A 21,220-nucleotide genomic window follows, 5' to 3' on the forward strand; every position below is an offset into this window, starting at 1 on the left:
TTATAAAAACTAATTGCTGAACAGTTGATTTAATTATTATATGGGACAACCAAACTGAGTTCAAGATAGTCAAAATAATTGAACCAATGTTAATAATTAAAATGATGCCTCCTAATTTAACTAGTATTATAACCTTAGCTATTAAACTAAATCAAATACATATTTTCATCTCCTAGGTAAATATTTTCCCCCCAAAAAATCCAAATACCACTTTATATTAGAACAGAAAATCTGAAAAACATGAAACTATCTCCTTTCAATGACTGTAAATAAGAAAATTTATTCATTTAAAATCAGAGCAATTTAACTTGGAACAATTATTTACCCTTTATGTATTTTCCAATTTTTTAAAACAATAGGCATAACTAGGAGACAATCACAAAACAAACTAATATTTCTATGAAACACTGGTTTAATAGTGAAATATTAGTGTTCATCAAAACGCTAATGTGTCCTGTGAAAAAAGTGTCTTCAGTTAAATGATATGGGTTTCTTTATGGTATTTACTATTAAGAACACTAAAATATGCTAATGTGAACTTTGAATATAAGAAGAAAAGTATTTGATTGTTTAAAAATGTAACAGTAATTCAGCATTTGCTCTTAACCATTAAAAAAACTTTATTGAAGAAAAGAGTTGTGTGAAGAGAGATGGATAACATCTTTATTGTCCAAAGTCCAAAGCATTTCCTTAGGGCACAGAACCAATATGACTGAAACCAAGGCTCTCACAACAGACACAACTGTCGTGTCTTTGGCCAACCACAAGAGTCCCCCTCAAATCCCCAAAGAAGGGTACTGGAGAAAAGGAAAACAGCTCCTGACAGCTAGAAATTGTCCTGATCCCTTGTGAAGGGCTTGGTGTTGCTAGGCAGTGGCCTCCGGTCCTGTTGAACACCAACAATCTCACAGAAAATCACCACCGCTAGACCATACTGCCACCATGATGGGTCCGGTCAGAGATCAGGCTACTTTGTAATCATGTCTGAATCCAGGCAAAAACATGAACATCAGCCAAACCACAAAAGGAACCAGATATCCTGAATCCTGGCTCCTGTGAGTGACTTTGCTTCTTTACCAAGTCTAGCCTCAGCCTCTTTTCATTTTTACCTTCCAGGTAGGGTAACCAACTTCTCCCAGTTTGCTTGGGATTTGGGGGAGGTTGTGTGCTGAAAACACTGTGCCCCAGAAACCCCTCAGTTGCTGGGAGAGCTGGCTACCCAGCTTCTCAGTAAGAGTCATTAATTATGCAAATCATCAAATTACACCCACTTTTTGACAGCAAGCAAACAATAACAAAGCCCTGCTTCCATGAACCCTTCCTCAAATCACAATACAATCTTAAATCCTACAGTAAGTCTTTTCTTAATACAATGTTACTAAGATGCCCCATGGTTTGCCATGGTAGCCTTCACTTCATTGCTACCAGACAAAAAAATAAATAATAGTTCAAGTACAGGTGTGTTCCAAGTTCCTCTGGCAAAAAGAAATTGACAAAATGACAAGGAAGAAGAGTCGAAGGCAATATAGATGAAGATCTATATATAGATGAAGCTGGCTAGAATTTTGGTGTCATTGCATCTCAAAAATAAAGTCACCATTCCTATCAGAGAAGCAGAGTAAAAAAATGATATCCTCTGGAGAGGAGCTGTCCCCATGCTACACCTAAGAAGGAGTGTTGGTTTGCTTTTTTTCTTTTTTTTTCTGTCTTATGAAATTTACAAAATAAAAGTACAAAAGCACCTGGGATTTCCAGATTCTCCCAGTACCAGTCTTGCTTGAAATGGCATGAAAAACAGCCTTTATTTCTCTAACAATTTAAGGCACTTCCATAAGCATCTCATTCTCTCTTTCTCTCTCATGCTTTTTCATACAGACCCCAAAACAGTGAAAGGTTGTATAGAACTGGCTTGATCACTTTGTGAATTGATGAAAGAACAAGAGAACTGATTTTATTTAATGTATCTTAAGAGGTATATGCTGTCCACTGTAGCAGTATCTAGGATATTTTGTGTTAATTCATCTGTGGAATTAGGTTAGGAAGAGCTATTTTCTTTACTCTGAGGACATAATTATAGATGTGCAAAATATTTATCTCTAAATGCTCACAGAAGATCTGTTTATAATGCAGAAAATTAGGAGCAGTCTAAGCAATAACAGACCAGATAAAAATATCTAATGTAATAAAAGATATTGTCACTAATTAAAATTCTATCAAAGAACATTTAACAGTAAAGAACAAGTTTAGGACATAAGTGAAAAGAATTCAAGTTACAAACTTGTCAATTTTGTAGGTTCCCATTTTAGTAAAATATGAAGTATAGGACTTCTTGTTTCGGGTTCCATATTTAAGAAGCTTTGGACATCACCACTCCATCCTAACAAACAAAAAGCTGAACAGACTAAAAATCTGACAACTCTTTGATTAATTTTTTGTTTGTTTATGTCTGGCTGTGCTGGGTATTCATTGCAGCACCAGCTTTTGTCCAGTTGTGCAAGTGGGGGCTCCTCTCTGGTTGTGGTGCACGGGCTTCTTGTGGCCGTGGCTTCTGAGGTGCAATTGACAAACTGCTGGACATTCAACAGAGGACAAGTCTGAGAGTTAAAATCTCCAAGAGGGTTCAGCTAAAAGGTTGGAGGGGACACATGATTTTGAGATTTAGCTCTAGGAGTTTGACCAGATTCCCACAGCAAATATTGGGGAACAGTATTTCTAAGGAAATGGAAACAACCTTAGAGACTCCAGAGCCCTCTAGTCTTCTTAACAAGGCCTGCCCTCAGGAAAAACTACTTAATCAGAGCCTAATCTATTAAGGTATTTTCAGAGTTGAACTGACCACAGGAAGGGAAACAACTAACTGTAGCCCACTATAACAATCCCCTCTCACCTAAAGGGGATAAACGGAGAAACTCTTGTGAGGTTCACAGTCGACAGGCGTAGGCTTACTAAAGGACTGAGGCCTAAATCACAGGAGTCTAGAAAGCCTCCTCCCCACACCTCACCACTCATTACTAAAGGTCTGTCGGCAACAGCTCTTTTTACAGAGTATATTACGTTTGTGCTCTGCGTGCTATGTCCCTTCAGTTGTGTCCGACTCTTCCCAAACCTATGGCGGTAGCCTGCCCTCTGCCCATGGGGTTCTCCAGGCAAGATACTGGAGTGGGCTGCCACGCCCTCCTGCAGGGCATCTTCTCAACTCAGGGATCGAACCCGTGTCTCTTATGTCTTCTGCACCGGCAGATGGGTTCTTTACCACTAGTGCCACTGGGAAGCCCACATTATGTCTAGTTATCAAGAAAAATTACAAGGTATACATACCGAAAGGAAGGGAGTGCAATTTGAAGAGACCAGGGAAAAAGCATTTGTTTTCTGTTTTTGTTACCCTGTTCTTTGTTCCAGTTTTCTCTTCTGTTTTTCTGCCATTGTCTTTTATTGAACATTTTATATGATTCCATTTTTCTTCTTTTTTATTTAGCATATCAGTCATACTCAAAAACATTTTTAGTGGTGTTATCCTAGAGCTTGCAATATGCATTTACAACTAATCCAAGTCCAGTTTCAAATAACACTGTACCACTTTATAGATAGTTTTAGTACCTTATAATAATAAAATGATTACTCCTTCCTCTTATATTTTATATACTGCTTTCATTTATGTCATTATATATAAACATACACAAGCATATATATGTAAAATTTATATCATATATTATATAACCCATACATTATTAAATATATTGTTGATATTATTTTGAACAAACTATTATCTTCTAGATCAATCACAAATAGGAAATATATATACATATATATTTTTTTAAATTTTATCTTCAGTTATTCCTTCTTTGATGCTACAGATTTGAATTTCTGATCTATATTACTTTTCTTCTCACTAAAAAACTTCTTTTAACTTTTCTTTCAGGCAGGTCCACTGATAATAAATTTTTCAATATTTTTTCCTAAGGAAAATGTCTTACTAACAATAAACAAGTGAAATTAGAAGTTAAAAATGGAATACCACTTACAATAGTCCCTCTAGCTTTTTCTTTGTCCCTCCTCAAAGTTAAATACTTAGATATAAACCTAACAAAATATGTACAATATCAATATGATGAAAACCACAAAACTCTAATAACCAAAATCAAATAAGAACTAAGTAAATGGAAAGATATTCTACGTTCATGGATAGAAAAACTCAATAGTGTCAAGATGTCTGTTCATCCCAATTTGCTCTATAGATTCAATTCAATCACAATAAAAACATCAGAAAATTACAAATATGGACAAACTGATTCTAAAGTTTATATGGAGAGGCAAGAGTTCCAGAGTAGGCAGCTTAATATTGAAGGTGAAGAACAATGTTGGAAGACTGACACTACACTACTTCAATACTTAACGATAAAGCTACAGTGATCAAGACAGTGTGGTCTTGAAAAGGAATAATCAAACAGTTCAATGGAACACAATAAAGAGCCAAGAAGTAGAATCACATAGTTAACTGATCTTTAAGCAAGGGAAAAAAACAATACAATGAGGTAAAAAGTCACTTCAACAATTGGTGATGGAATGACTAGTCACATGCAAAAAAAAAAAAAAAGCATCAAGACACAAATCTTACAACAATCACAAAAATTAACTAAAAATGGATTCTAGACATAAATGTATATGAAATTATAAAACTAGATGATATTAATAACAGAAGAGAAAACCTAGATGACTTTGGGTATGATGATGCATTTTTAGATTCAACACTGAAGTTATGATCCATGAAAGAAATAATTCATAAGCTGGACTTCATTAAAATGAAAAACATGTCTGCAAAAGACAATGTCTAGAGAATTAGAAGATAAACCATAGATTCGGAGAAGATATTTGCAAAAGACACATTTAGAAAAGGACTGTTTTCCAAAATTTATAAGGAATTCAAATTCAACAATTAAGAAAACAACCAAATCCATTTAAAATCAGTCAAAGTTTTTAAATACCTCACCAAAGATGATATATAGGTAGAAAATAGGCATATGAAAAGATGCTCCACTTGTATGTCATCAGGGAAATGCAAATTAAAATAACAATGAAATAGCTCTATACACCTATTATACACCTATTAGAATTTGGAACACTGACAATATCAAATGCTACCAAGAATCTGGAACAAGAACTCTCATCAATCGCTGGTGGAAATGCAAATGGTACAACTAGTTTGGAAGACATTTTGGTGGTTTCTGACAAAACTAAACATATTCTTATCATTCAGTCTAACAAATGCACTCCTTGGTATTTATTCAAATGAACTGGAAAATTTATGTCCACACAAGAATCTACATATAGATATTTATAACATCTTTATTCATAATTGCCCAAACTTGGGAGCAATCAAGATGTTCTTCAGCAGGTAAATGAATAAGCTGTGGTTCATCCATACAAGGAAATATTATTCAGCACTAATAAGTGAAGTAAGCTATTAAACAATGAAAAAACGTGGGGGAAAAACCTTAAATGCTTATTACTAAGTGAAATAAGCCACTCTGAAAAGGCCATACATAGTATGATTCCCACTATATGACATTCTGGAAAAGGCAAAACTGTAGACAGTAAAAAGATCTGGGATTGCCAGGGGTCTGGAATAGAAGGGAGAGGAATGCAGTAAAAATACTCTATGATACCATTAATGATGGATGCATATCATTATACATTTGTCCAAACCCTTAGATTGTACAATACCAAGAGTATACCCTAAGGTAAACTATGGACTTTGAGGGATTATGATATGTTAATGTAGGCTCATTCTTAAATGGTAAAAAAGATGTACCACTGTGGTGAGTGATGATAACTGGGGTGGCTATATATGTCATTGGGGGTGACAGGGCAGAGACTATATGGGAAATCTCTGTATCTCCCTCTCAGTTGCTGTAAATCTAAAACTGCTCTAAAAAATAAAGTCTTTTAATATGTATACATATCCAGAACTATGCAGTAGAAACTCAAGACAAATTTTTGAAAGCATACGAATAGACTAGCTATATAAATCCAAGATACCTAGAGGTTATTTCTGATTGACGGAGTCATGAGCAATTTTATTTTATACATAACTAATAATATCAGTTATTTTTAATATCTAATATACTTAATAATTATTCTGATTTTCTATAATGAAAATATATTTGTTTTATAGATTGAACTATATACATTCCTCAAATACAGGAATAAAATGATCAAGATTACAGATTGAGCAAATGTCTTTACCCCTCCTCTACAACATGCAAATGAAATTACAGAAAAGATTATTTTCTTTATGTATGATGATGGAAAAATGGGGAGGAAACACTACCATTCAGATAATATATGAAATAAACCAGCTTACCACAAATCACCTCATGCTTAGGTAATCTAAGCAATCACCAAAACTATTAACTGAAATTAATTTGTCTTTACTCTTTTAAAATAAATATAATCCTAGACGGTAAAGCGTCTGCCTACAATGCAGGAGACCTGGGTTCAATCCCTGGGTCAGGAAGATCTCCTGGAAAAGGAAATGGCAATCCACCCCAGTATTCTTACCTGGAAAATCCCATGGATGGAGGAGCCTGGTGGGCTACACAGTTCATGGGGTCTCAAAGAGTCGGACATGACTGAGCGACACTCACTCACTCAGAGGAAAATTACAGATATCCTAAGGCAAGATAATTGTTTATAATTTTTTAGCATCCAATATTACACTGTAAACTTAGCAAAACAATAAAATAGTTAAGCATCAGAAAATAAACTTCCTTATGAATTAAGTTGCAAAAAATCATTATATGTTTAATTTTTAAAACATACCAAATGGTTTTCAAAATAGAAACTTTTTAATATTGTTTTTTCAAAAAAGTAACTTTTAGTGTAGTATTTTGATCTTTTGTTTTTGTCAATTGATTAAATCCTCACTTGGAATAAGGACAGGTTTTCTGGTAATTAGCAAAACGCAATGGAGACTGAAAAAAGATAGAATCCTGTATTGCTATCATACTTGAACTGCTTTCATTGTAGCCATCTGATGAAAAAAGGTTATTCCTCATTACCCAATGACCCTTCACATCTATCAATAGGTCAAAGACAAAGCAAGGTTTCAGTTTTCATCATAAATAATGTGGGAACAGAGAGAGAGAGGCAAGCAATAATATAGAAGACATATGTCTGCGGCTTAAAAAAAACTTCCTGTCTTCTCATGCAACCTTGGAAGACAAGCTTCAATTTCTTCAATTGTTTAATGGGGTAAATGACTTCCTTGTTGGATTGTTTTGATTACATTTAATAAAATGTATTGTGTGTCAAGCCTAGGATAGGCACTCAGTATTAGTCTCCTTCTTTTTCTAATTTATGATATCAAATTGAATAAAAGCAATTTTTTATTTTCAAAAGATCATAAACCCATCTTTCTCAGTTTGTACAGCTAACTATGATTCAGAAAGCACTGCAACATATTCCTGGAATTTCAACACTGAACATCATTTTTTGGACAGATTTATAACTTAGTAAACGATTCTTTAATCATAATGTAGCTGATACCATTAAATATGCTTAAGGCAGTACAGATTCTCGCATGCTCTTCTGGAGTCTTAATGTCATACCAAAGACTATAACATTCCCTGTCACTCAGGGAAGTAAACAGGTATTTTTCCAAGAGGTAAAGGAAACAAATAAACTGCACAAAAAGATGTAATTTTACCAACCTTTTAGTCTAGTCCTCAGGTATCTTAATCTTTGCTGTCTGTGGGGCATTATAAAAGACACAGAATAAGGACTATTTCATTCAAGCCTATGTCCAAGGAAAAATAATAATGATCATAATAAAACTTCTTACCTAACAAATATATATAAAAACAGACATACTCAATATAACCAAGTAAATGTGGGTTCCCAATAATAAAGCGATCAATCTACATTATTTAAATATGCACATTTATCCTGGCACTGAAACTGCACAAACTCTACCAGTTCTCGCAAATGTAGGCATCAGTATATATTTAATTCTACTCTTAGTACTTTAGTTTTTTTATTTTAGTCCGTAACAAGCAGGAATAGTTCTAAGACAGAGAATATGGAAGGAGATGCTGTTTTTGGTCGCCTGTGTGTTCCATTTTTATCTGCATTTCTGTTCTATTCTGTTTATTATATTTTCTCCTTTTTCCTATGCTTTCCCCTTCTCATAGTCCATCACCCATTACCCACTCTTCCTTTAAGATACATTTTATTACCCACCTCTTAGTCAAACTAACTACACAAAAATGATATTATATCTTGCAACTCAAGACTGTTGTCTTCAGACCAGCAGTTTATTAGACACGCATGCTTCTAGCCACCATCCTAGAGCTACTGAATCATAATCTGCATTTTAAAAGGATCCAAATGATTTGAATGCACACTGAAGTTTGAGAAATGACATACATTAACAATTCGTACCTTGGTGTGATACTGTTCCATAACATTAACAAAGCATGAGCCACTAACTGAAATCATACCATGTATTTATTTTTTTCCTTGTTTCTTGTCCATCCAGCTAGAATGCAACTGTTTGAGGTCAAGTAATTAGTCCTGTTTACCCCTTTTTATCTCTGGTACATACAATAGGGCCACTTCAGTCATATCCGACTCTTTGTGATCCCAAGGACTATACAGACAATGGAATTCTCCAGGCCAGAATATTGGAGTGGGTAGGGTTTCCCTTCTCCAGGGGATCTTCCCAACCCAGGGATCAAACCCAGGTCTCCAACATTGCAGGTGGCTTCTTTACCAGCTGAGCCACACTGGAAAGCCCCCTTTAACACAGCAGATGCCCAATATTTATATGAGTAGACATAGTGATAAGATGTTGTGTATTCATATGCATAGCAGATGTAAATATCTGTTGCTTGATTTATGATTAAATAAATCCGTGCCTGGTTTTTTATTTGGGGAATGAGTGGAGTTGTAGCTTGTATCTGAAGAACAGTATTTTGTTCTATCTACCACACGTTTTGGCTGGCTGTTTTAAGGAAGTACATCTGTATTTCAATCAGTATAACCCTAAAGGTGGGAACAGGACAAAGTTAGAGAAAATCACCAAAGCTTAGAAAGCACTAAACTTGTCTCTGCTCTCCTACACATTTTCATTGTTTATCCTTTTTCTGAGAGTTGCTAAGGTAATATTAGCATAACCTATTCTATCGACAGGCTTCCCAGGTGGCTCAGTGGTAAAGAATGTGCCTGCCAAACAGGAGACCAGGGTTTAATTCCCGGGTCAGGAAGATCCCCTGGAGAAGGAAATGGCAACCCACTGCAGCAGTCTTGCCTGGGACATCCCAAGGACAGAGAAGCCTAGGGGGCTACACAGTCCATGGGGTCAAAAACAGTTGGACATAACTTTGTGACTAAACAACAACAACAACGCTATCGACTGTTGTTTCCTGCAACTGGATAAATGAAACACTTAGATGAAAGAATTGAAATGACAATTAATGAAATAAACCCTAATTACATCCTCTCTGGAGAAGTTTAACACATATCAATGATAATCCCTTTCAGCAGAGTATCCAGAATGAAATAAAATCCAGATTTACTGAATAAGATTGCAAACAAATACTGACCATCAGACTTTTGATTATTGCCTTGAATGAATAACACTGTAAAGTATTGACTCTATTCTGGTTGCTGTATTTTTAAAGTCTATAAGAAAACTTTGTGTATAAATTGATCATTGCAAGTTTAGATGCTAAATAATACAAGGGATTTACAATTCATGAGTAGGAAAATGACTTTTTGTGGTCTTCGAAAATATTACACTGAAATACCTAGTACATGATAATGTACACTTAACCCAGATAAATTCAGCAATTTACCAGTTTCTTTCTGTTAGTCTTTTCTTAGAAGTATGTAAAAGAAAAAACAGATTAATCTGAGTAGAAATTCATGAAATGTATGGTTTGAGAAGCATTCCAAACGAATGAGATAATTTTTGTTATGATGGTCATTGAATATAAAAGCATATATATGTACATGTGTGTAGATATATGCACATATTTATGTATCATCAGTTCAGTTCAGTTGCTCAGTTGCGTCTGACTCTTTGTGAACCCATGAACCGCAGCACGCCAGGCCTTCCTGTCCATCATCAACTCCTGGAGTCCACCCAAACCCATGTTCATCGAGTTGATGATGCCATCCAACCATCGCATCCTCTGTCATCCCCTTCTCCTCCTGCCCTCAATCCTTCCCAGCATCAGGGTCTTTTCCACTGAGTCAGCTCTTCGCATCAGGTGGCCAAAGTATTGGAGATTCAGCCTCAACATCAGTCCTTCCAATGAACACCCAGGACTGATCTCCTTTAGGATGGACTGGTTGGGTTTCCTTGAAGTCCAAGGGACTCTCAAGAGTCTTCTCCAACACCACAGTTCAAAAGCATCAATTCTTCAGCACTCAGCTTTCTTTATAGTCCAACTCTCACATCCATACATGACCACTGGAAAAACCATAGCCTTGACTAGACAGACCTTTGTTGGCAAAGTAATGTCTCTGCTTTTGAATATGCTATCTAGGTTGGTCATAACTTTCTTTCCAAGGAGTAAGTGTCATTTAATTTCATGGCTGCAATCACCATTTGCAGTGATTTTGGAGCCCAGAAAAATAAAGTCTGACACTGTTTCTAGTATTTCCCCATCTATTTCCCATGAAGTGATGGGACCAGATGCCATGATCTTCGTTTTCTGAATGTTCAGCTTTAAGCCAACTTTTTCACTCTCCTCTTTCACTTTCATCAAGAGGCTCTTTAGTTCCTCTTTACTTTCTGCCATAAGGGTGGTGTCATCTGCATATCTGAGATGATTGATATTTCTCCCAGCAATCTTGATTCCAGCCTGTGCTTCCTCCAGCCCAGGTTTCTCATGATGTACTCTGCATATAAGGTAAATAAGCAGGGTGACAATATACAGCCTTGACGTACTCCTTTACATATACATAAATGATACAGATCTATAAGTATACTGCCATATATGTGTATGTACACATATATAATGCAGCAAGAAAAAAATTACTGTTATTTTAAAAGTGGTTATTTTTGAGAGGCAGGAGTAAAAGTTATTTTCAAAATTTTCTTCTTCATCCTTTATAATATGGGCTTCCCAGGTGGCTCAGTGGTAAAAGAATCCGCCTGCCAATGCAGGAGACACAAGAGATGCATGTTTGATTCCCGGGTCAGGAAGATTCCCTGGAGTAGGAAATAGCAGTGCAGTCCAATATTCTTGCCTGGAAAATTTCATGGACAGAGAAGCCTGGTGGGCTACAGTCCATGGGAGAGCAGGGTCAGACACGACTGTGTGACTGAAAACACATTCCAAACAACACAAATATTACTTTTCCAAAAATCAGACCAAAAGGAATATCAACAAAAATTATTCATCATTTTCACTAGGTAAGAGGACAGCAGCAATTCTATTTTTCATAATCAAATTTATGTATTTTTACATAAGTAATAAATATTCATTATGTATAATTTTTGGCCTTTTATACAGTTCATGGGGTTCTTATGGCAGGTATACTGGGGTGGTTTGCGATTCCCCGCTTCAGTGGTTCGGGGTTTTGTCAGAACTCTCTGCTTTGACCTGGTAGTCTTGGGTGGCCCTGCATGGCATGGCTTACAACTTCATTGAGTTACGCAAGCCCCTTCGCCATGACAAGGCAGTGATCCTAAAGCCTTTGACTGTGTGGATCATGACAAGCTGTGGAAAGCTCTTACAGAGATGGAAATACCAGACCATGTTACCTGTCTCCTGAGAAACTTACATGCAGGTCAAGAAGCAACCGTTGAGAACCCTGTATGGAACAACTGATTGGTTCAAGATAGAGAAAAGACAGCTGTCCGCTGTCACCCTGTTTGTTTAAGCTATATACTCCGCACATCATGAGAAGTGTCAGGCTGCATGAGTTACAAGCTGGAATCAAGATAGGCGGGAGAAACATCAGCAACCTCAGATATGTGGACGATACCACTCTAACGGCCGAAAATGAAGAGGAACTTGATGAGGGTGAAGGAGAGTGAAAAAGCCAGCTTATGACTTTAATCATAAATAAATATTAAAAAATATTTAAAAATCTAAGATCGTGGCATCCAGCACCAGTACTGCATGGCAAATAGAAGGGGAAGAGGTGGAAGTTAGTGACATACTTTTTCTTGGGCTCCAAAATCACTGCGGACGGTGACTGCAGCCATGAAATCAGACTGCTTATTGGCCGGAAGGCAATTACAAACCTAGACAGTGTGCTAAAAACCAGAGACGTTACTCTGCAGACACAAGTCTGTATAGTCAAGGCTATGGTCTTCCTAGTGGTCATGTACGCTTGTGAGAGCTGGACCGTAAAGAAGGCAGAACGTCAAAGAATTGATGCCTTCAAACTGTGGTGCTGGAGAAGACTCCTGAAAGTCCCTTGGACAGCAAAGAGGTTAAACCAGTCAATCTTAAGGGAGATCAACCCTGAATATTCACTGGAAAGACTGATGCTAAAGCTGAAGCTCCAGTATTTTGGTCATCTGATGCAAACAGCTGACTCATTGGAAAAGTCCCTGATGCTGGGAAAGATTGAAGGCAGAAGGAGAGGAGGGCATCAGAGGATGAGATGGCTGGAAAGCATCACCAATGCAACAGAACATGAACTTGAGCAAACTCTGGGAGATGGTGAGGGACAGGGAGGCCTGGCATGCTGCATACCATCGGGTTGCAGAGTCAGACACCACTGAGTGACTGAACAGCAACAATGTATAATTTAGAACACACAAAGAAAAAGAAGAAAATAAAATCACCTATAATATTATTTCCTAGAGATAACCCTCCCTAACTTTTGATATATATAATTTACAGTCTTTTTTTTTTAAGAATACCAATGCATATTTTTGAAAAACTAAAATGGGACTGTGAAATAATAACCCTTTATATGCTAACAGCTCTTTGCAATCAAAATTTTCACATACACTGCATTTTATTTTGAATACACACTTAAAATTATAATCCCTTTTCAATGCTGGATTACTGAATTTCTGTCAACCATTTAAAACTATTTGTATATAGTTTTAAAGTTCTCTGAGCCAGAAACTATTTTTCTACCATAAGTTGTTCAGCCAAACAGAATATTTTATTCCTCTTCTAATGTTTCAAAGCTGTGAAGAAAATTGTTTAGTCGCTTATTTAGCAACTTGTGTTTGACTGTGTTTGACTTTGCCATGCTATGGACCATAGCCTGCCAGGCTCCTCTGTCCTTGGGATTTCCCAAGCAAAAATATTGACGTGGATTGCCATTTCCTTCTCCAGGATATCTTCTCAAGCCAGGGACAGAATCAATGACTCCTGCACTGGCAGGCAGGTTCTTTACCACTAAGCCATATTACTTCTTATCAAACAGGGTTAAAAAAATTAAATGTAGATACAATTAACCCAGGAATAATGTAATAAAGCCCTAAATAATAAATTTAATAGCAAAATCTTAAATTTTGCAAAATAAATAATGAGACTCTTCTGGTCCTTGAAATTTCAATATTGTTTAGAAAATTATTAGAATTTGTTTTCCTCCTAAGAAGCTTTAATAATTTAATCAGGGAGACATTACTTTGTATAGCTTCTTTACCTAGCTAGGAACACTGACACCACCACCACATGTTAGTTATTAGATAAAGACCACTGAGGACCAGGCATTCAGGTTGGCCTTCTCAGAAGAAGGCTTTAAATGTAAAATGATGAAGAGGAGAAAGACAGAATACTCTAGTCACTGGAAACAATGCTCAATCAGTCTTTTCTTCAATCTCTATGAGATTGAAGAATTAATTATCTTGTTTGTTGTTGAACTCATGATAGGTGCTTAAAAATTATTTTTACAATGAATGAATTAATATTTTAATTGGAAATTCTTGAAGGGAACGAGATTAGAGGAAGTGGACCAAGAGTGAAAAAGTGACAACCTCTCTTTGTGAAGAATCTGTCTATTATGGTCTTCCCTTTGAGACTCAGGGAACCATCCATATTAATGTTAATTTTAATGTTTCTATTTTTGGTGTTATACAGGTGGGCTTCCCTGGTGCCTCAGCAGTAAGAATCTGCCTGCAGTGTGGGAGACTTAGGTTCAATCCCTGGGTTGAGAAGATCCCTTGGAGAAGGGAATGGCTGCCGAACTCCAGTATTCTTGCCTGGAGAATCCCATGGATTGAGGAGTCTGCCAGGCTACAGTCCACGGGGTTGCAAAGAGTCAGACATGACTGAGCAACTAACACTTTCACTTGTTTTCACTTATTACAGGTTATTTACACATAGCAAAAATCCTAGTGTTTCAAGAGAATACAGAGTGATAGACACAGAGAAGCAAGAACAAGGCACATATGGCTAATATGATCTTCTCAATGGCTCAGCAGCCAGCAGAGTCACTAGACTTGGTAAATGACTCACTGTCTAAAAGGAAAGAAGGGAAGATACTGGTAGGACAAGAACAGGATCCTTCTGGAATGCCTACTGCAAGACCACTGCCCTTGGAAAGAATAAGAAAAAGAGACTGCACATATGAATTAATTAAATTTAAATAACAATACAATAACTTTTTTGAGCTCTCATGAATGAATAATTTAAGTAAATAATAAAAGCATGATAAATTAATATAATATTATTAATTAATTATATTAATTAAAATAAGATTATTAATATTATCTTTCACTTCAAATCCCATATCCTTGGCCCCGAACTTGAGTTTCTGTTCAATCTTCAGTGAGTGACTACATTATTCTAGCAAGTGGATAGAGTCCCCATCTTTCCCCTCCCGATGTAGCAAAGTCAACCACAAGTTACTCTCAGGAAGCTGGGAAGTTTTTAGTGATGATGTCTTCTAGTTTAGCAAATGAAAAGGGGATGCTACAATGCTACAAGTTCATTGACTAAAAGGAAAAGAATTTCAAATAAAGATCTGTTCTAGAATTACTACCTACGGTTTTATTAACAAACTTCTCTGAGAGTATTAATAACAGCTAAAAACTACTGGACATTTACTATGTACTAAGTACTGTTGCTGGTGTTTTGCATACATTAATACACAATGTATTGAAATGTCTACAACTCTATGAAGTAGGTGTTAATATTAACCTCATTTTATAGATTAATTCACTGATTCTTTGAATAAATATTCAGTAAGCACCAGTTATGTACCAGGTGATCTACAAAGAGCTGAGGTGAATCTTTCTTCCCAGGACTTGCAAGCTAAAGAGGTGGAGGCAAAAAAAAAAAAAAAAAGGTTTAAAATATGGAGTGTAGCAGATGTTAGGAAGAAAATTAAAGCCAGGAAGGCTGATGGGGAGTTCCAGGAGATAGGGAGGGAGGTGATGCTTCAAATGTGGAAAATAGGCTGTGAGCAAGAAATAGCTTTTTTTTCCCCACTACAAAATAATTTGTTAAAACACAGCTTCAGCCTTCTATATACAAGTGCACATACTCCTGACTACCCTAACTAGGGGACCCTTTTCTTCTCCCTTGCCTTGCAAACCTCTTCTATCAGATCTTTAAGATACTGGATCTCCTTGGCCAAGGAATCCGCCTTCTCTTTCAGAGCCTCATTCTTCTTTCCTAGCTCTTTACATTCACCAGTGAGGGCCTCCTGTTCTGCCCTCTTCTTTTGGCTGCTGTCTTGTTCTGCTCCATTTTCTTCAGCTTCTTGTCCAGCTTCTCACCCTTTACTTTGCTGCTACCATCTTCTCTCCAGGAGGGTCGTAGGGTTTGGGGTGGGAAGAGACACTGAGGGCACCTGGAGATAGCAGGCTTTTATTTGGAGAGCCCTTGGAGGTGGAGGGGCTATGCTGGGGAGAGCTCAGAGAGGAGTCAGGGCTCATACAGACACCACTATCATTATCTGAGGGGGCATCCTCCTCCTTTATGCACTGAGGGATCACAGTAATGTAAGTGGTGGAGTCTGCCTTGCTATCTCCTCCAGAGAGGACACTTCCAAGGTGACAGAGCTAGTTACTGCTGAAGACAGGGCTTCCCAGGTGGCTAAGTGGTAAAGACTCTGCCTACCAATGAGTTACAGGAAATGCAGGTTCAATCCCTGGGTCCAGAATATCCTCTGGAGGAGGAAATGGCAACCCACTCCAGTATTCTTGCCTGGGAAATCCGATGGACAGAGGAAGGAGTCTGGTGGGTTACAGTTTAAGGGGTCAAAATGAGTCGGACATGGATGAACACACAGAGAGCAAAGAGGAATAGCTAGTCAGACTTCAGGGACCCATAATCTCTATGCAATATCCCACCTAAAGTTAAATCCCTGGATATGATAGTCCATTAATCATGAGAATAATCTTATAGAATCAAAGACACAGTTTTCAAAGTTGTTAAAAACAACATATGGCCCAAAACTCCAGTGAAAATGTCTAAGGCATTAATTCTTATGATAGCATAAGATTACACTCCATTTGACATTAAATTGATGTTCTAGTTAGAATCCTTAATTTACAAAGAAAGGGCAATTTACGTGTGAGAGTATGTGTTTACCAGTCTTGCTGCTCACTGAATTATCTCACAAGAATGTTTTATATTAGAAAGAATTCCCAGGGGTGGTTTGTATGTTGTTGGACTGACTCTCACTGCCAGAGAAAATGACTTTTTTTATAGTGCCAAACATGTGGAATCATTATCAGTAGGTAATGATGATTCTTCTCAGTCCAAATTAGATTTGAAGGAGCAGATACAGTTCTGACATTTTTCCTTCAAGTATCTGCAAATTCTTTACAGTCATCTAGAGTAGATCATGGACTTGGACAGCAGACTGTCCTTGGTATTTTTTTTAATGTCCACCAGTATTTTATGCATTTTAAATAGTAATCAACATTTGAAACTGATATCCAAGACTATTTCCACAGAATACCAGGGACTCTGTTCCTGAGGATTTTATTTTAATTTCCAAATTAAATAAAGTGTAAATAATTTTAGCATGTGTTATAGGTTTTGGTTTTCTATTTTCATGTGACTAGACAAAATGACTTTGAAATTGCTTGCTTTCACATAAAAGCAACCTTTAAAGGATACTTTCATTCTCTCAGAAATAGTGTATATAAGGATCATCTTTTTTAATTTGAATAAAAATAGTAGAAGCTGAGTCTATACACCTCTGTACATTTTTAGGGAAGCAATAAGTTTTGGTTTTTTTTTTTTTTTTCCTTTTATTCAGTGAGATATATTAGTAAGAAAGATGACTGCATTTAAGTCTAGGAAAGTTTCTCCTGGGGCTCACTTTATTAATAGATAAGATCCTAAAAGAAGCTTTTCAGGTTGGGATAAAACAAGAGGTAACATGTATTGAGTTCAGATTAAGTCTCAAATACCCTAGGTAGAGATTTTTGTAACGTGGGAGACACTGATTTGATCCCTGGGTCATGAAGATCTCCTGGAGGAGGAAATGGCAACCCACTCCAGTACTCTTGCCTGAAGAACTCCATGGACAGAGGAGCCTGGCGGGCTAGAGTCCATAGGATCACAAAGAGCTGGACACGACTAAGCAACTAACACTTTTCACTTTTTTTTTACCCCTAGGTAGAGATTTTTACACGTAAATGCTTTTAATACTCACAATTGTCCTAAAATACATAGTATTATTTTCTCACCTCACTGATAAAGAAATGGAGTTTTGAAAAAGTTAAACTGCCATAGTTCACAGAGCTGAACTCCAATCCAGGAGTATCCAACTCCAAACCTTTTGCTTATGGCCACAGAGGTATAGTCTGGCTTGTCCACATACGTCATGCTGGTCCCCAATTTCACACAAAAAACGCTCTAGCAAGTTGGCCTCATTGGTAGGCCTGCTTCTGTTAAGAGTGAAGAAGAACATAATGAGTACTTCGTTTGATTCATTTGTGAGGATGCTCTACTCCCATTGTAGCCATTCCAATCTCCCAGTCCCTGAACATAACCATCATCTTTCAAATGCATTCATGTATGCGCTTTTCCTTTGCCTGCTGTGCCTAGTCTCATTTATCCTCCTAATTAATTTTCAACACTCCTATCAATGGTTGCTCCTGGTAGAAGACTTTTTCCAAATTATCCATGATCACAGCTCTGTACTATATACTTCATTCAGTTCAGTTCAGTTCAGTTAGTTCAGTCACTCAGTCGTGTCCGACCCTTTGCGACCCCATGAATTGCAGCACGCCAGGCCTCCCTGTCCATCACCAACTCCCAGAGTTCACTCAGACTCACGTCCATCGAGTCCGTGATGCCGTCCAGCCATCTCATCCTCTGTCGTCCCCTTCTCCTCCTGCCCCCAACCCCTCCCAGCATCAGAGTCTTTTCCAATGAGTCAACTCTTCACATGAGGTGGCCAAAGTACTGGAGTTTCAGCTTTAGCATCATATTTCATTAGAAAGTGTCAAATACAGGAATTCCCTGGGAGTTCAGTGATTAGGGCTCATATGTTTTCACTGCTGAGAGCTCAGGTTCAATCCCTGGTCAGGCAACTAAGGACCCACAAGCTGTGTGGTGTGGTCAGAAAAACAGAAAAAGAGAAAAGTGTCACATGGATCACATTATTTACATATTATTTGCTTTCCTTTCTCTTTCATTAGTGAGCTCTTGATAGCAAAGCTGGGTGATCTTTGTTTCTACCTCAACTCTAAGTATCCACCAAAAGCCTGCCACACAGTAGAAGTTCAATAAATGTCAGTTGGCTAAAACTATTATTTAGTGGAAACTGAGCCGAGCCAATCCAAAGGGGGAAAAAATGCGTTCCAAATAAGGCAATTGTGCCTTATAGCCAATACACATAATTCAAAGAAGATTATTCAAAGTTGAATAATGAGAAAAAATAAATTACATAGATATGGCACTGACTTGCATGGGAATAAGGGAAACAGACAAAGAGTATATTAATTTAGGGGGTTATGGAAAAAGCACTCCTAATATCTAAATGTTTCAGGATTGTAGAGAAAAAAATTACTAATATCTAAATGTTAACAATAAAGGGGAAATTGGTAAAATGCTTGATTCTAATGTTTTAATTAACAGCATGAAAATATATCCTTGAGATCAAAAGGCTAATATGAAAAATGTGTCTACATTGATGAAGATCAGAATAATCTCTTTATGACTAAAATACTGTTGAAGAAGAACACTCTGGGTATCATTTTATGTTAATCAATATTAATATAATAGAGTATTTGTCATGAAAAGTACAAAATAGGGAAGTAACATTGACAAGGAAACATGAAAACAAAACTCAAAATAATGAAATGAGACCAATAAAAATGATATGCATTGGAAAGATGATACACAGGAAAAGTAGATAATTTTTTTGGCTGCAATTTTGGAATATGATGCCTAAAATGAAAACGTTTCAAGTGGAATATTCAGAAACTTATCTACTTTAAAAGTTTTTAAGTACTGCTATACTATTCCAGACAGGAAAACTTTCTGAAGTTCATTTAGCATAAGAAAGTTACTGAATTCAAAAGACTATATAATATTGTCTTCAAATAAAATGTATTGCAAGTTTGTTCATGTAAATTAAGTCACAGGGCCTAAGATGTAAAATACGTTCACGTGTGATCCTTCTGTTAAATATAGAATGTGGAATTGTTTTATGAAAGGTTAAAATCTTCCCACAATTGAAACTATAGGTGATAGAGAAGAGGATTCTGCCTGTAACAGTATTTATCAGCAAAGCTCACTCCAATTATTGCCACTTCAGGTTTTAACAACACTCTGATTAGACTTACGAGTATCTGTACATCTAAGAAGGTAAAAATGAGCTGGTACTCCCAAAGAACCCTAAACATAATTTTTACACATCAAACAAAAATCTGTTTGGTAGTTATTTATTTTAAATTGGGTGCTAGATGTATCTGATTCACATTCCAGCTCTGTCATTTCCTAGTTGCCTACCCTCTCATGCTTGTATTTTTACTTAAAAATCACAATGGCACTAAGTATCCAGACTTTTTGTGTGAATGAAATAAAAATGTGCATAACGTTCTTATAACAGTGTTTGACATATAGAAATTTGTAACTCACAGAAATTCATTAAATATTAGACAATAAGTATTTTTAAAACGTAAGGTATAAAAGAATGGATCAGTCAAGAACAAATAATGGAAGTGAAGCTATATGCTTCCTCATGCAAGCACAAGCACCATGGGAGAACTGGAATTCAAATGGAGGAGCCAGCATCTGGACTCAATGTGGATTTTTCCCAGACTCTTGCCCACATGGATACTATGGGTCCTGCATAAACAATTTAATGTCTCAAAGTCTCATCTGTCAAATGACAATGTTGGACAAGATATTATTTGAGACCACTTTTAACTCTAGAACTCTAGAACGAGTCTATGATTTCTTTAGAAAAAGAGGGTTTTTAAAATAATCCTTTATACGAAATACAATCTTCATCATATATTTATATCCCCAGCATATATTTAAATCTCTGTCGTATATTTATACGTTTTTTTATTTTCTAATAGCTCATCTGTTTATGGCTTATTTTTGCTTCCTCCTACATCAATATTTTGTGCAATTGTATGTAAGATTATTATTACCATTTAAATCTATGCTTCCATACATTAATATTTTGTTTGTTTTGAGGTATTTGTTCCATATTAGAATTTTTCATTACAGTATGACATCAAGTTTGGTGAGATTTTCATTTTTCCTTGGAACACTTAATATATCATTCCAGACCCAAATGCAAAATTTGACATTCTGGTCTTTTTCTCTACCATAAACTATGATTTTGTTTTAAAGTGATTCTACATACAAGTACTCTCTCAACAATTAAACACCTTGTATTCTACATTATAAGAATTTATCTTTGGAATGAAACTGTCAAAATGTTCAGTCATTGCCTCAAGGTATTGTCATTCTGAGTGACCTTTATTTCTGGCTTCTTTCATATTTTCTGTACAATTCAGAATTTTTATAATGAGCATATCTTATTTTCATAATTAGAGAAAAATTTAGATTTTTAAAAATATATTTCTTTGGATTTTAAAATTCTTATCCATAGTTCAAAGCTGGTTTCATATATTTAAGATCACATAAACTATAAAATTAAATATCTGAAATTATATAGTATCTTTCCTAATAAAGAAAGTAGGAAAAAACCACCAATTGTAAGCTCTTTCTAAATTCTAAACATTTTTGAAAGACTGACAATTAAAAATTAGATATAAATCATATTTTCTCATATTTTAAAAGGATTTCAATGA

At 36.3% G+C, this 21,220-nt stretch overlaps 1 protein-coding gene across 1 annotated transcript in view; it reads right to left on the reverse strand.

Moving 5' to 3' along the window:
• Nucleotides 1–21,220, reverse strand: part of LOC120862282 (B-cell scaffold protein with ankyrin repeats-like) — a 156,866-nt gene that overhangs the window by 69,449 nt on the left and 66,197 nt on the right. The gene's annotated exons all lie outside the window — the stretch shown is intronic.

This window comes from Oryx dammah, unplaced genomic scaffold (genome assembly GCF_014754425.2).
Source record: "Oryx dammah isolate SB20612 unplaced genomic scaffold, SCBI_Odam_1.1 HiC_scaffold_3, whole genome shotgun sequence".
In the NCBI taxonomy this organism is placed as follows: domain Eukaryota; kingdom Metazoa; phylum Chordata; class Mammalia; order Artiodactyla; family Bovidae; genus Oryx; species Oryx dammah.